Below are 15584 nucleotides of genomic sequence, written 5' to 3' on the forward strand. Positions count from 1 at the left end.
GGGGACATTTTCAATCCATTCATTTACATTTTCACTCTTTGCAGAATGTGGATAGTGTATTTTTATGGCATGTTTTGTTGCTATTCAAAACATTTTTTTTTTCTATTGAATAGCAAAATTATTAGGTGAGTAGAATCCTGTATGCATAATAAGAGCACAATTTAAAGCTGTCCCTAGGCTAATTTATGAAGCACTAAATCAATTGGAAAGTTTTTCTTTTTTCTTAAAGAGGCACAAGGTTGCTTTTTCAGCTGGTTTTGTCTCCTTTCATGGTCTGCACACTGATCATAGCCTGGTACAGTTAGCCAAAAGCATATGGGAAAAGAAACATCTGAGAGATGAAACTAATGGTATGTGCACTCTTTGTTGGTTTGTTTCACTTCCCTTTCTAAATGAATTCCTGTTAACTAGTGCACAAGCCATTACTGAATAAAGTTCACAGGCACTGACCAGTAAGAGAAAACAATTAATGCACAGGAGTTTTGCAAACAGATGTTTGTGACCACATGAAGACGGGGCTTGTAAGTCAGCCTAGCAACACGTTATGTGTGATACCTTTCTTCACATCCCAGCAAGGATTTGTATGCATATTAAGTTTTCAACAAACAATGGAAAAATGTGCATTCCAGAGTAGGTATTGTTGTTTCTTACTGTCAGTATGTGAAAATGTCCCTTACAGATCCCAAAGCACACCACAAAAGTAAGCAGGGATCCATCCCATTTATACTGATAGGGGATGGAACCACACAGATGACACAAAGTCCCTGGATCATCCAGAACAGAGACAAAAATAAAATTGAAGGCTCTTGCCTAGATCAGCATATTGTAGAACTACACTGCCTACTCTCGTTTTGCATTTGTGATAGTGCTTTAGCCTCGGCATTTCTAATTTAATTACAGAAACATGTTCAGAAGTGGTATTTTATCCACAGATAATTGCTACTGATGGCTGTTGCTGGACTTTCCCAGTCCAACAGTTCTCTGAGGGGAAATGGTTTGCAGTTTATACACTGCTCTACAGATAACCCTATAAAGACCTTTTGTCCTAGTTTCAAGTATAGGAAGTTATAGGGAAAAATCAGTGTGTTAGCAGGACCTACCTGACAGTTTTGGATTGGCTGATATGTACACCCACCTCAGACAATAAGAAGCTCTTCTCATGACAGAGGTAGAAAAGACAGCAGAAATTTCAGCTCACTGAGGGCTATCCTGACAGTGCAGTCATTGACTAAGAAAGCAGGAGGACATTTATTCCTATGTTTTAGCTGTTTTCATGTTTGATATGAAATGTAATCTGTTGCATCATTATGTACTCCCATCCTGGGACCTTAAATTACACACATTTTGGAAATTCCAAAGTGCAAACACATATTACCAATTGTTAAACTGGTAACAGTTACATCCTAAACTGGTAACATGGACCTGATTTTATCCAGTAGAACTGCAGTATGGCTTCATAGAGCTAGGATTTGATTTTATGATCATGCTTTATGCCTCTCCTTAACTTAAGAGAACCTAAGGGTATGCATGTATGCATTTGCATCCTTCAGAAGGACAAATTATATTTCTTGTTCATGAAATGAACATGAAGTTCATGCCACGAGTGCTGCCTCCCCCTACGTGACATAGTTTAAAGGGTATAATTAGCAAAACACAGTCCTTACTTGTCTTACAGATGCCACCATCTGACGCTGAAAGGGAGAATATTCTATTCTTATATCAGTGTTGACAATAACCAGAATAGCTTGAACTTCATCAGATATCCTGTCCCAGGGAGCTGCCTTTCTAATATAGGATTTTTCTACTATCTAGAGAGAAGAATGCAAATGCCTCACAGAAATAACATTTGGACTTTTTAAAACACTTTGCAGCATTTTGGATCCATAAACAGACATAAACATATTTTTTCCTTTTGGTTCAATGGATTATTGTGCCAAATAATTAATAAACCTCTAATAATAAACCTCTCCAATGATACTCTGCTCTTCACAGCTATGTCATATCCACACCTAAGTCTAGTGAACCAGCTGCTCAGTACTTACTCAGAACAGTAACTCAATTTCTCTGAAAAATCTCTTCCAAGATGCCTTGTCTTAAACTCTCCATAATCAGAACAGCCATAGAAAACTATGGTATAGAAGTGCTTAGCAGTGCAATATGCACTCAAGTATTTCATCTGTATGTCTACACTCAGGTTTTTTTAAGGTAGGTGTTGAAACCCTCAGGCAGCATATTTGGACTGGCTGAACAGTCAGGGTCATTGGAAGACTTTACAAAAAAGTTATGCCGGGATTCATCACAGGAGAAGGCAAATAGGACAAACAGAACTTATCATAGGATTTAATGACTTTAGCATGCCATTCCAGTGACACTGAGGAGGTGTGACATCTATTCCACAGGCTGGAGCTGCAATGGGCAGTGAGAGAAATGTTCCCTTAATTCAGCAGACATCGAGTTTATTTTACTAGCTGGAAATAACTGGGCTCTGTGAAGGCAAAACAGGACCTACATACATGTATTACTTTAGACCCACTAAACCCCTTTTTGAGGGCGTAAGTATTGACCTGCCTCATGCTGGCCTCATTTGCATGGCTGACGCTCACCCCAAATACACCACACAAAATACTGCAGAATTTCTGTGCCTGCAAGAAGAAAAAAGAACTGTTCCTAATGTTTTATTAAAGTCTCGTAGTTCTGAACTAGTGTGGTGCCATTTTATATGTGTTGGCAATATCCTCATGAATACCTGTGACAAGTGTCATTAACATAAAATACAAAGTGGAATTGGGCATGATTTAAAATTTAGACACGCACTTGCCACATTTAAAAATGTACTTCACAGATATATTTTTAAACTGTATATTTTTTAAAAACAAGTCAATTCAATGCCTTATATTTTGAGTTTTAATTCCAATCAAGCTAATTTCTAGTCATCACAAACACATACCTGCCAGTAATGAAGGTTGTTTAATTAGGTCCAGATAAAATAGCTCCAATTCTGTTTCTGATCCACCTGTCAAAGCAAATCAGTCTTTTACATGACTTTAAAAAAACCAAATTAGACTAGCTGATGATTTTTTGAATATTCAAGTAGACATACCGAAGATAAATCCAAACCGAACTTGTGACTGAACAAAAGCCTGGAACGTGACCCCAAAGATGAAGAGATCTTGCTCTGCCAGAAGCAGATTTCCAAGCTTGGTATTTGAGGATTATGAAGTCAAGGACAGGGTGCTAAAAAGTGGCTACTGGAATGGATAGCAGTGACTTCCACAGCTTAGGGCAAGGTAACAATTCAATGCTATGTAAAATTAAACACAAATAACAATGTTAAAGGCCCTACTTAATGCCCCAAAGCCAGGTGATTTCAGAACAGAAATGTCCAACTCATGCCATTATAGTGCTATGGAAAGAAAACCACTTTGCTGTTCATGCTATTGTTACAGAAACAAGTAGAAAACCTAAAAGGGCTGATAGGGTTGGATGCTAAAAAATAATTTCTTTTTCATTGGATTTAAGATGGACAAGTAGGCTGAATACATTTACTGGTAGGCAGATGGTGACAAAAACTGACTATCACAAATGGATTTGACATATAAGATGTTCATTAAAACAAGTCAATACAGTTCTTGAGAAATTGCTGGTAGTTGTTTCATACTGCAGGAGACAGACCCACAACTTCCAAAAGTGTATGATTAGGCACAAATGTTAGACAATAGACTAGAGAGAAACTACGAATTAAAAGCACCACTCAGACACACACTGTTAACATCTAGAACACAAAAAAGGTAACTCAAATTTTAATATGGAAATTATCTACTAGGCTCTGGGAAGCCAATCAGCCAACACGTCCTTGCTGTTTCTGTGCTTACTGTGTACTCAGTCCATTGTGTGAGAACATGGTAGGGCTTCATGTGTCTTTTCTCATCCGAGCCTACCATTTACTCTCCTGGGATGAGACTTCTCTCACTCTTTGATTCCCTATCAAAGCAGTTCTACTGATGTTAGTTATTAGAGCACTAACTTTTCTCCAGTCATTTATGCATATTGTATTGGCAATTCTTGTGCCTTCTAGAAGATGAACTTGTTCATTTTGATTGATTTACAATGCATGATGGTTTGCTCTTTTCTTCTGACTGGCATTTTAAGCACCATCCTCATACTGTCTTTAATCTGTTTAGATTGGATGTTTTTTGATTTGGCTTTCCAAACTCAGTGACAGTCAAACAATATTATCAGATGTCTGCACTAAGTTCTTACTTTGCTCAGGTAATGGCTGTAGAACACATTTATGGTAGCAACAGGGCACAGTTGTTACAGCTGTGCCAGTTTCCATAATGTCTGGGGGTTTTAGTTCTTTTCTCTATGAATAAAATCCTGACCCAGTAAAGTCAATCAGAGTTTTTACATTGCCCCCTGTGACATTCATATCAGAGGAAGTTATGAGTATCAAAGTCTCAAAATCCATTCATGTTTGTTTCATTAGAGTTTCTCCACTTCATTGTAAGGAAATCTCTCTTGTTAGATGATGCAGTCTGATGTGTATCTCACAACCTTATGTTGTGAAAATAGCAAGGCATGAAGTTGTTATGCCTACATATGGCAAACAGTTTCACAAATCCTCCTTGAAATGAGGATATGACTTGTTTTCACCCTCAGCTTATTTTGCTCAAGAGGAATGAATTAGGATCATGAGTCAGAGGATGAGATTTTTTTTAAGTCATTAGGTCTCAGTTTGGGAAGACCTATGTATTGACTTGGTTGCCAAACTAAGGAACAGACTTCCACGAGTGATTCATACTCACTTGCTCTACCTAGAATACATGCTGTTCTTTCTAGTACTGGATGTCCATGATTATATGCTATTTCTACAGTTCCAAAATCAGAGGTTGATATGGCCCTGTCTGTATCTATGAGAAACAGAGGCAGCTTTAGGCCAGCTGGCTGTTCAAAAGGGTTATGTGTTAACCCAGGCATTTGCATACAGTTCACTGCTGATGTTGCATATACCTATATGCTTTATATTCATTAGCCACTATGCTGCATTGTTTCAGAATAGATCATGTACTACTGCACTTTGAGCCTGCAGCATACAGCAAGACTCCTAAAGACTACAAGATATAAAAGCCTGGATTTTTGCTTCCTTTTTTTGGAAACAAATAGAATCATAGAATATCCTGAGCTGGAAGGAACACACAAGGATCATCAAAATCCAACTTCTGACTCTGCACAGGGCAGTCCCAAGAGTCACACCATGTGCCTGAGAGCATTTTCCAAATGCATCTTGAACTCTGTCAAGCCTGAGGCCATGCCCACCTCCCTGGGGAGCCTGTTCCAGTACCAAACTGCCCTCTAGGGGAAGAATCTTTTCCTAATATCCAACCTAATCCTCCCCTGACACAGCTTCATGCCGTTCCCTCAGGTTCTGTCCTGTCAACACAAGATTGGTGCCTGCCGCTCCGCTTCCCCTCGTGAGGATATTGAAGACTTCAGTGAGGTCTCCCCTCAGTCTCCCCTTCTCCAGGCTGAACAAGCCAAGTGACCTCAGCTGCTTCTCATATGACTTCTCCTCAAGGCCCTTCACCATGTTCATTGCTCTTCTTTATATGCTCTCTAAGAGCTTTTTACCATTATATTATGGTGTCCAAAACTCGAGGTGAGGCCAACCAGCACAGAGTAGAGCAGGACAATCAACTCCCTCTGGCTGGTGATAAATCATCTGCTGCATAATCATCAGTGATTCTTTGCCAGACCTGTAATCCGGGTTAAGGGTATTAAGAATACTAGCAAAAGTTGGCCAGTGGTAAATTATTTATGCTCACACTTTGCTCCATGACAGGTGCAGTCAGATAGCAGCTATATGACCCAGAAAGGTTTTTACCATAAGGAGCAGTGAAGACCACATGGGATGGCATTAACTCTGCTGACATTTAACCAGTCTAAACTGGTTGATACAAGAAGTATGTTTGTTTATTTGACCTCTATTTACCATAAAACCTGCTAGCCTTCCAATACTGTTCAGGATTTTGCTAATCTCTCCTTTCTCCAAATTTCTGCTTCTTTCTCTGGCTACAGAGGCCCTGTCTTTGTGAGGTGTTCTGTGTCATTTGTTTGTGTTGGGATGATACAGTTCCTCGTTTACCCCATCAGAACTCTTTGTGATGTTGTGACTTCCAAAATAATTTTTATTTCATCTCTCATTTAGCCTGAGTATTTCTGGCACAATGTTTCACCAGTTATATACCCTTCATCAGCACGAAACTCAGTTTGTCAGTGCTTCTATGTTATAAAAATATCTTACATCACAAGCCTGCCTCTTCAGTGTGCTCAAAATCAATGCCTTAAAATGTGCTTTCAACAAGCCAGTGAGTATTGCACCTTTTTGCCCAACTACAGAGAGCAGGGAGGTGAGGCACTTCACTGTGTAAAATGGCACATGCATTTTGTACATCTCATGTTTTAATGATATTAGCTCAAAGCATTGAATTAAATTGAGGAAGGTTAATGAAAGGTTTCAGTCATGATTGCAGTGACCATGATGAAGCAAAGGGGCAAGAGAAATGGCAGCTTTAACAATTAAACTCCCTCAACACGTTGCTTTAACACTACTGCCATAACACAGTGAAATGCCACAGTTAATCAGCTCACGTTTACTTGATAATGCTCTCTGCTAGGAAGTTCTTGTGACTCCCCTGTTGGGATGTTCTACAAGATGATCATGTTCTCCATTAATGCTAAATAAAGGTAGATGCCACACAAATCAGTATCCTTAATTGTTTATGTTTATGTTTTGTTATTGTTTATGTTTGAAAATATAGGAGTTATTTATTTTCATTTTGATTTTAAGTTGACATCATAAATACATAAAGTACAATCAAATCCCTATTCCCCTGTAAATCTGGGTTCTACTATGAAATAGCAGGCTACAAGCACATAGCAGTCATGTTGTACCACCCAGAGGCTTCCAGCACATGCTGGAAGTACTTTGCTTACCTCACTAAAAGCCAAAAGCAAGTCTGGCACTAGATCAGTCAGTCTCATCCTCTCGCTTCAAGTATTTATTTCTCTGCCTCTATTAAGTTGTAAGCAAACATCTGAAAAGCTGAAACCTCCTGCAGGGTCTCATCACATTTTAGGATTGGCCTTTTCTCCATATCAATAAAATTCAATTGCAATGTATTCATAGTGCTAGCACATGGCAGAGGAATAAATCACCCTACAAAGAGCTCACTTTTTGCTGTCAGTTTGCTCCCATGTCCTTACTGAGGATAAAGGAAAGCCGAGAAGCCCAGGCTTGCCGAGGGAGAAAGACAGTATTGGCCAGCAGTAACAGCATTAGATGTGGATGTACAAAACCCTAGCACAAGTCACTGTTTCCTCTGTGTCTTGGGTAAGAGTGAGATTATTTCCATAAAGAAGGTTAAGAGCACTTACAACTACAGCTCCAGGGTATTTCAGAGTTAAACAATTAAAAGATTTTGGCACAGTTAGATACTTTAATAATACAAACACCCTAAAGCAGAGAACTTCTTCAGGTTATACTGAAACTAGCAAAAAGACATATGAAATAAAAAAAATCTTCCACATTTTGATTCACCGCCCATTTTAAAAATTTCTATTAGCAATATTACTTACGTCATATCGATATTCTGAAAACTAAGACAAAAGCACCATGTGTCAAGGAGGAGAAAATGTGTTCCCATTAGACAGGTAAATCATGTTTTGGGTGGAGACTGGTGAACTACAGTAAGGCTCTGGTAGATGTAGGTGCAAAGGTTACTGTGTTATTACTGCCATCCCTGTGAGATCATCTCCTCACATCAGAGATGTGGTGCAACATGCCCCTGTAAATGAATGCAGGCCCACACTCCTTATGAGTCTGAAAATACTGCAGGTTATGGACTAGGGCAGGTGGGATGGGATATATCCCAACACTGGATTAGGGGCCTACAAAAGAGGGGCAGAGTAGATACTCTGGAAACTAAGATATTAAACCACTGAAATTTAAATCTATCAGAACACTTTTACCAGAACCCTACACAAATAAAAGTGGGCACAGAAATAGATTAAATAGGAATATGAATAATTGACATCACTTATGGGAATAATGTCTGATAAGTTTTGCTAGTCTCTTCTTTATGTAGTGGGAGTTTTGTGGCTTTTACAACTTTACAGACATTAATTTGAGGAAATAGATTATAGAAAGTTTAACAAATGGTTTTAATCATAATTGTGATGACCGTGACCTAACAGAAGGCCAAGGAAACTTGCAATTAAAAAAGAATATGAAAATTCTATTTATCTATTGCCAGGGCACAAAGAAATGCCACCATTAATTATATACTACATTGATTACTAAAAAAGTTGTCATGTATCCCTTTGATGATGCAAGATTGTTGTTATGGCAATGAAATGCTGCTAAAAATTCTTTCTAAGACTTAATTAGGTCATTTGTTTAATCTCATGGGGATTTTACTCCCATTCTTTTTTCTTTTCTTTCTACTTCTCTCCACTTCTGTTGTTTAGCTGTTTGCTTTTAAAAAGTTAGGAAGACTTTTTTTTTAAAAGTACTTGAGGACTTTCAGTATTTAGGGAAGTGATACTGGATATCTTCCTCTGCTTTGGATATCAAATACAACAATCACTTGAATGGTGCCAATACTACCTCTCTACAACCTTCACAGCCACTTCTGTTGCACATTATGGTTCAAAATGCTGCTCACACAATTTGTGTAGACTTGAAGCAGAAAATTCTCATTGAAATCCAGGGCTTGGATCTTTCTTTACTGTCCTATAAGATAGAGCAGAATCCTCCTCTTTGTTCATAAAAATATGCCCCTATAAAATAACGTATGTACTGTCTGCTGAATATTCTCCACTATTCATGAAGTTAAAATTAACTTCTTGTTTTAATTGCTTATCAGTTCCATAAGCATAATTCCCATGATTTAACCTGCTTTCATAGGGATGTGCTACCTTTCCATATAGAACTTCACATTTTTATGAATTTTTACTGTTTAAAATGTATATGTATGTAAATTATTATGCATCTGAGCCTTTCACATCAGAGGTACACTATAAATACTAAATCAACACGGAAAACATCATGTCTGCTTTAACTTGACTTGATTATGGCTAAATACGAAAAAATAAATTAGCATTTTACTCTATTTTTAGTTGTCTTCATTGTATTATACTGTATATTTGCTTCAAGTGTGCAGATTAACAGCCCTCCCAACTATTTCCTATAGGTTTATGCTAATAAAGTGTAACTTAAAACAACTCATGAGAGACTAGGTAGAGCAACTCAAATGTCTAGTACAGATGATCCTTAACTGAAGGACAAATACACTGAAAATTTCAGATTTTTTTTTCTGAGAACAAGTTTACCTATTCCACATGGCAAATTTAGCAGAAGTTGTGTTAAAAAAGGCTGAGACAGTATAAAGCTTTCTTTCAATTTAGATTATATTTTTGCTTATGCTTTCCATAATTTATTATTGATTATTCTTAGATTTATTACCTATATTTTAGCTAATGATTCCAGCGATTTTAAAAATAAAGCACCTACAAAATGCTGCAACTCTGCAGTCGTGCCAAAGAGCATTTTTCTTGTCCATGGACGTGATTGACATAGGAATGTGACTCAGGAAGAAAACGTTATTAATATGAAGAAAAGTTATGACTTTTGAACGATGTTGGTTTGCCTTGCAAGCAATTCCCTGGGTTATATCTGCATTGCATATTCTGATAAGTATACATAGATTCTCCTTACACATTTTAGTTTCTTTAATAATTTTGCTAAATGCAGAAGAGGGGAAAATAAAGACATATTATTAATAAACAAGCAATTAAACAGGTTAGGGCAACAATGCAATGCTGGTCATTCAGGAACCCTGTGCTAATTTTAATTAGCTGCTTTCCCTTGCTTTCAAATGTAATTAAAGCAGCTTAGTTGTGCTCAGTGATGCAAACCACCTTATTTAATCACTAACATTATTTCCCTGAACTATTAATGATTTTCAAAACGCTTGTTTATGCAGAATTAGAACAGTAATTATCTTACCAGTTAATTTTGTACCTTCACATTTCACACCTCGCTCAAACGTCATTCATTTACCATAGCCTTTCTGTCAAAACAAAGAAATGCTTGTTCTAAATGTGCTTCTGACTGCCAAATTGAAAGCCAAGTTTTGTAACACTAATAAAGTAGCTCCCAAGTGAAACAGGTGTAGTAATTTAGACCCTTCCTGTCTCGAGCTTGCACGTACATGCTATGTCTTTTCTTTATTAGCTTTAAAATGAGAGCTTGGTGTGCAAAATAAGCTATTTAATTCAGACTTGTGGAGCAGAATATAATCTTTAATTTAAACTAGAGCAGTAAAAAAAGGCCTTTAATTTTAACTGGCATGTGCGTGTGAATTTGAATTAATAATCCAGAAAATTGAAACTGTTTTGCTGCTGTTGCTGGATAGTGACTGTTCTTCACATGCCCTTAGTTTCACTCACTCGATTTCTCTCCTAAGCTTTGCATAGTGCCTATTTTTATGATGTTGCTGTCTTACAAAAGAGAATTCTTCTAAAAAAACCCACCTCCATTCACTGAATTCTCGCAAAAACATATTGTGTTGAAAGAAATTCTTATATCTGTATTATTTCAGTTCACAAAAGGAGTATCATTACTGTATTCATTATGTCTACTTAAGGTAGAATTTAAATACACCATGATTTTACACTTCACAAATCATCAGATTTTTCTCCTGTTATTTCTTTTACTGTAAGTCAACAACTTATTGTGTCCTTATAATCACAAAATACAATGGCCTTACAATCAGCAAATAATTCTTTCTCCTGACTCTTCTAAGAAAGGTCTTCCCTAATATCAGGAAAATTGGGCAACCGAAGTCATACAAAAGATAGTCTGTTGCAGAACAGAAAAAGCTCCATCTTTCAGCTTTTACGAGGTCTCCTACACTCATCCCAAGTCATGCAGCAAGTGCTGGTGGTGAGCACCAGTTGCTGCTTTTCCAGGAGATGGCTCGTGAGCCAGGAGTCATTCTGATCCCTCCTCTCTGAGGCCACACATCAGACAACTAAATATCTGTCTATGTAATCCAGTTCAACCAAGCTCAACATTCAATCCACAAAACTAGAAGACAGCCTAAAAATCCCACTATAAATCAGACCTATCATTTATACACTGCATCTGTGGATAACACAGATACACATCTGGCAAAATTCCTTCTGAAAAAGGGGACAAAAAAAGACTGGATTTGATGCAATGCTTCTACCACTGAGATAATTTTTTGAAGGAAAGGTGATTGCAAACACAGTATTAGGTCTTAGCTTCTAAAGGCTTGTTAATGTAATTAAATTTAAATACTAAAGCAGCACATTTGACCTCCACTGGACTACTTTAAAACACAAAGTTAACCCCTGGAAGCAAAAGGGATGGCAAAATGGACACCTAAGAGGCCAACAATAATTTTCCATGTGTTCATTAGAGACACTGAGTCACTGCAGTCAAGATTTTTAAATACATCTCATTTTGCAAATATTCTTTTTAAATACATTATAAATCATACAGAAGAAAGCAGATCAATGTGTAAAAGAAACCGTTTTTGTTAAAAAGCCATATTTTGTCTAAAAGCTTTACACGCACCCTGACAAAGTAGTTATACTTTAATAAATTTAAATGTATTAGATTTTTCCAGAGATTCTATAAATTTGAGACAGCTAAAATTATTTCAATATTTTCAGAATGTCCAAGATTCATGGTCTCCTGGCAACTAGCAATCACATGGCTGGAGAGGTTTTGGCCTACTGTTACAATGCCGTTCTATGTTTGGTTGATGATTTATTCAAACCCAGTTTCAAACCTGCTGTTAGCTCCCTCATTGCTTTAATGCAGCTACTCTACCATTCATAACTGTCAAGAACCAATTCGTTGGGACTTGAGCTTATTAAGCACCCAAACTGTGTAGTGAACATATGCAGTTTTGTGCCTGGGAATGTGAATAAACACTATACTTTCCACCCGTATCAGTCGATCTCTGATGTTTTGAACACCATGCATTATTTTTCTCTTGTTATCAAGATACTCAACCATGAACTCAGGAGAATCCATCATGCACAGCTCAGTGTTAGCAGGTGGCAAAGCCTGGCAGCCTCCTGTGTGACACAGGGCACAGAGGGAGAGGGTGGTTTGACACGCCGGGCTTGCAGAAAGTTCCTGCACGCAGACTATAAGGGCTATGATTTTACACGGAAAGAGGAAGGACAGGCTCATCTTGCAGATAGAGCACTGTGCTTGGAGAAACAGCAATGGACTTGTTTTCTTAAATAGTTCTTTCTTTGAAAGGAGAAAGATTGCTCTGGCAATTAAAGGAGTAATCACGGTGGATATTTACCCTATTGAGGACAATATATCAATTCTCTTGGTCAAACACACCAACTGTGTAAATAATATAAAGAGAAAATGGGTTTTGAAAATAAAATATTACTTAACAAGTGCATTTATATTTTAATCTAACACTGTTAATTCAATAGTCTCAAAAAGGCATATTTGAATTGCAGGTTTTAATAGTTTTTCATGTTGAATAACATGGTAATATGATTTTTCTCCATTCTGTACACATAAGGAACATTCTAAAATGTGTAGCCACAATTACACAGCAGCAGTGTGCATGATATTTAATGTGAGCCTGGGAATAAAGCTAGTTCAAACCATTTGGTTTAAAACAATCATAAATAGCAATTTTAACATAATGATTCTAGTGTAGCACGCTTTGTTTGAATTTCAAGGATTCTAGTGGGAAAAACATAATATTCTGAGTACTAATTTAATTCAAATTAGGACTACAGTAAAATTAAGGTTCTGATCAAATGGCAATTAAGTAAAGTTTGAGGTTGTTTTTTGGGTTTTGTTTGGTTTTGGTTTTCTTCTGGCACAAAGGACTCAATATTTCTTGAAAAGGAAATTATTATAAAAGTGTCAGCAAGAATAATTGGAGGGTCAGAAGGTTTTCTCTTGAGTGTTTGCTGATATTTTGCCCATCCCATCAAGTATTTCAAAAGAGGAACAAAATGGCACTCTATCTTCTGGACAGCTTGATGTTTGTCTTTGCTGTCAAACAAATGGGGATGCAATTCCATTCATACTGAGAAGATCAGAATAATTCAGCAAATATGATAAACCAGAACAATTCACAACTAGTCATATCACACATTAAGGGGTTTAGACTCCTTTAGTGCGTAGAGACTGACACCCTCATGAATCAAGGTTGTTCATTAATAAGAAATGTAATTTCTTAGCAGCACATTTTCATGAAGATGATTTTTACACAAATAATTTCTTAAAATTACTCAAAACCATCTCAAAATCATTTAACTACAGTAGACTTTAACCTGATGCTGCAAACAGAACAGGTCTCTGCTTACACTCAGGAGTGGCTCCAACAGGACTACTCTGCATTACACCTGGAAGTCCTGGTGGGAAAAATCCCACCAGAAGTATTGGGAGAATCATGAGATAAAAGTATGAATGTACTTGTAAGTTTTTCAAAAGGACAGTTGCTCTGGAAAATTAATCATCACTCTTTTTCTACAAGAATTCCAGTTCAAATTCATGGCCTCCTTTAACATAAACACAGTGGACACAGTTCTCCAGGCTGTTACTGTTTGTTTTGTGGCAATGTAATGCAATTAAATTTAACTAGCCTTGAACTGGCAAACATATACAGTGTTTAGGGTTTCATTTTAAATAAAGCTTAGTGCTACACTAAGTTACTCAAAATCTTTTGCAAATTTGGGAAAAAGGTTAGAGCACTTTCACCTCTACATCTGTTTTCACAGTTACCTGTAGAAATATCTGTTCTTTGGAAAGGTGAGGTGCTGTGCAACATACCCATGGTCTCTGTCAATGGATTACACTGAATACTGTTCAGTTTTCAGATGTGTGAAGCAATTCAGTATTATCTTACTGAATATTTGCTGATTATCCAGAGATTATATCAGACAAAAATTTAGGTAGAACCAGTATTGATTACCTTTTTCTATAACGATCACATCTATACAACATAAAAGTTTTACAGAATAATGGCTGGGTGTTTGCATCCAACTTTTCACAGTCTTAGTCTTATGGATAGACACACAGAAACACCCAAGTCTAACTTGCTCTGTACCAGACTGTCTTATATCTTATCTCTCCTTATCAGATACTTATATCTCTTCACTGAGGCAAGGTACATCTGCTCCCAAACATAGCAATGCAATGAAGTGAATGAAAAGTGATGGGTAGTAGTGGTAATTTATAGTCCCAGATTATTTAACTGTTTCTTTTCAGAGACTTAATCTGGGAGAGGTAATCGACAGTTAAGCTGATCAAGGAATGCTATCAGGGATGGGAGAAAAAGAAGCTCAGTAGGCCAACCAGTGCAGCTCTGCATTTTGAAGCAGGGTCTATTATAAGCAAGGCATAATCTGTAAACTTCTGTATAACGTGTTTCTTAAAAATTATGACAACTATGCAGCCTCCTAAAATAGCTGCTCCCATCCCGCAATTAGAACTATAGAATGAGATTGCTTCTTTCTTTATAAATAATACAAATCTCATTTGCTACACACTAAAGAAGTGTCTTGCCCTGCACTTAATGAACTGGTCACTATCTTATTCATAGCAATCATTTAGAGCTTAAAGTATTCACCCCTCAGTCTCTTTTCAGCTTGGTAAATCCAGTGATTTCAAGAGGGTTTGTTTACTCTGTTTCATAAGCCTTTGATTAGTCCACATTTATCTTGACCAAAACTCAGGCAGTATTGAATCTCAAGGCTCACATTTCAAGGAGTAATTTTCTCCCCAATGTCATATCTGAGGGTCCTGATCATGCACCCTGAAATTACACCTTGTTTTTCTTCTCCCCCAGTACTTATCAAGATCTGTTGAATTCTAACCTTAATCTCCCAAGTGCTTGAAAACTGTTCTAGATTGGTGTCAGACAAAAACTTTTTAATGGTATCTGCTGCTACATCATCAGAGAGTAGAACCAGATCCACAAGACACCTTAGGGTGTCTTATTGTGTACATCCCTGAACTGCAAAACAAAGTATTGCTATCTTTGAGTATTTTTAAACATTGATGTAAACATTGTACTTAGCCTCATCCTGTTCATAGTTTCTTACACTACAATCTGTATATTTTAAGCATAAAAATGACATTTTATAACATGGGGGTTTTCTATTTCAATCGCAGAGCAGATTACAGTTCTTTTGTGAATGAAAGGAAAGGAAATGAAAGGCAAGGCATATCTCATCTGCCTTAAAAACTGATGAAAGAAGATACGAATTAAAAGGAAAGTGAGAAGGTCATCAACGAGCAGAATGCCATGAAATATAATAGATAAAGCCAACTTCAAAATTTCTCCTAAAGACTGATCGTAAACGTGACTAGTTAAAATTTCCCACAGAATTTTAAAAGGTAGACAGAGAACACAAGCCAGGTAACAGCAGTTTTGCTTTCATGTACAATTTGAACTCCCAAGTCCCACATAATATGTTTGTTTACTGGAGGAAAAAAAACTTATTTC

At 37.1% G+C, this 15584-nt stretch overlaps 1 long non-coding RNA gene across 23 annotated transcripts in view; it reads right to left on the minus strand.

Moving 5' to 3' along the window:
• The window catches only part of LOC126635311 (uncharacterized), a 457052-nt gene that overhangs the window by 288367 nt on the left and 153101 nt on the right, over positions 1–15584 (minus strand). The window contains exon 7 of one of the 23 annotated variants that reach the window (XR_007627643.1): positions 2948–3013. The exons of the other annotated variants lie outside the window; for them this stretch is intronic. This is a non-coding gene — a long non-coding RNA (uncharacterized LOC126635311). The remainder of the gene's footprint in view (positions 1–2947; positions 3014–15584) is intronic. 23 annotated transcript variants of the gene reach the window in all.

Source organism: Myiozetetes cayanensis, unplaced genomic scaffold (assembly GCF_022539395.1).
Source record: "Myiozetetes cayanensis isolate MyiCay16 unplaced genomic scaffold, myiCay2020 scf12, whole genome shotgun sequence".
Classification (NCBI taxonomy): Eukaryota; Metazoa; Chordata; class Aves; order Passeriformes; family Tyrannidae; genus Myiozetetes; species Myiozetetes cayanensis.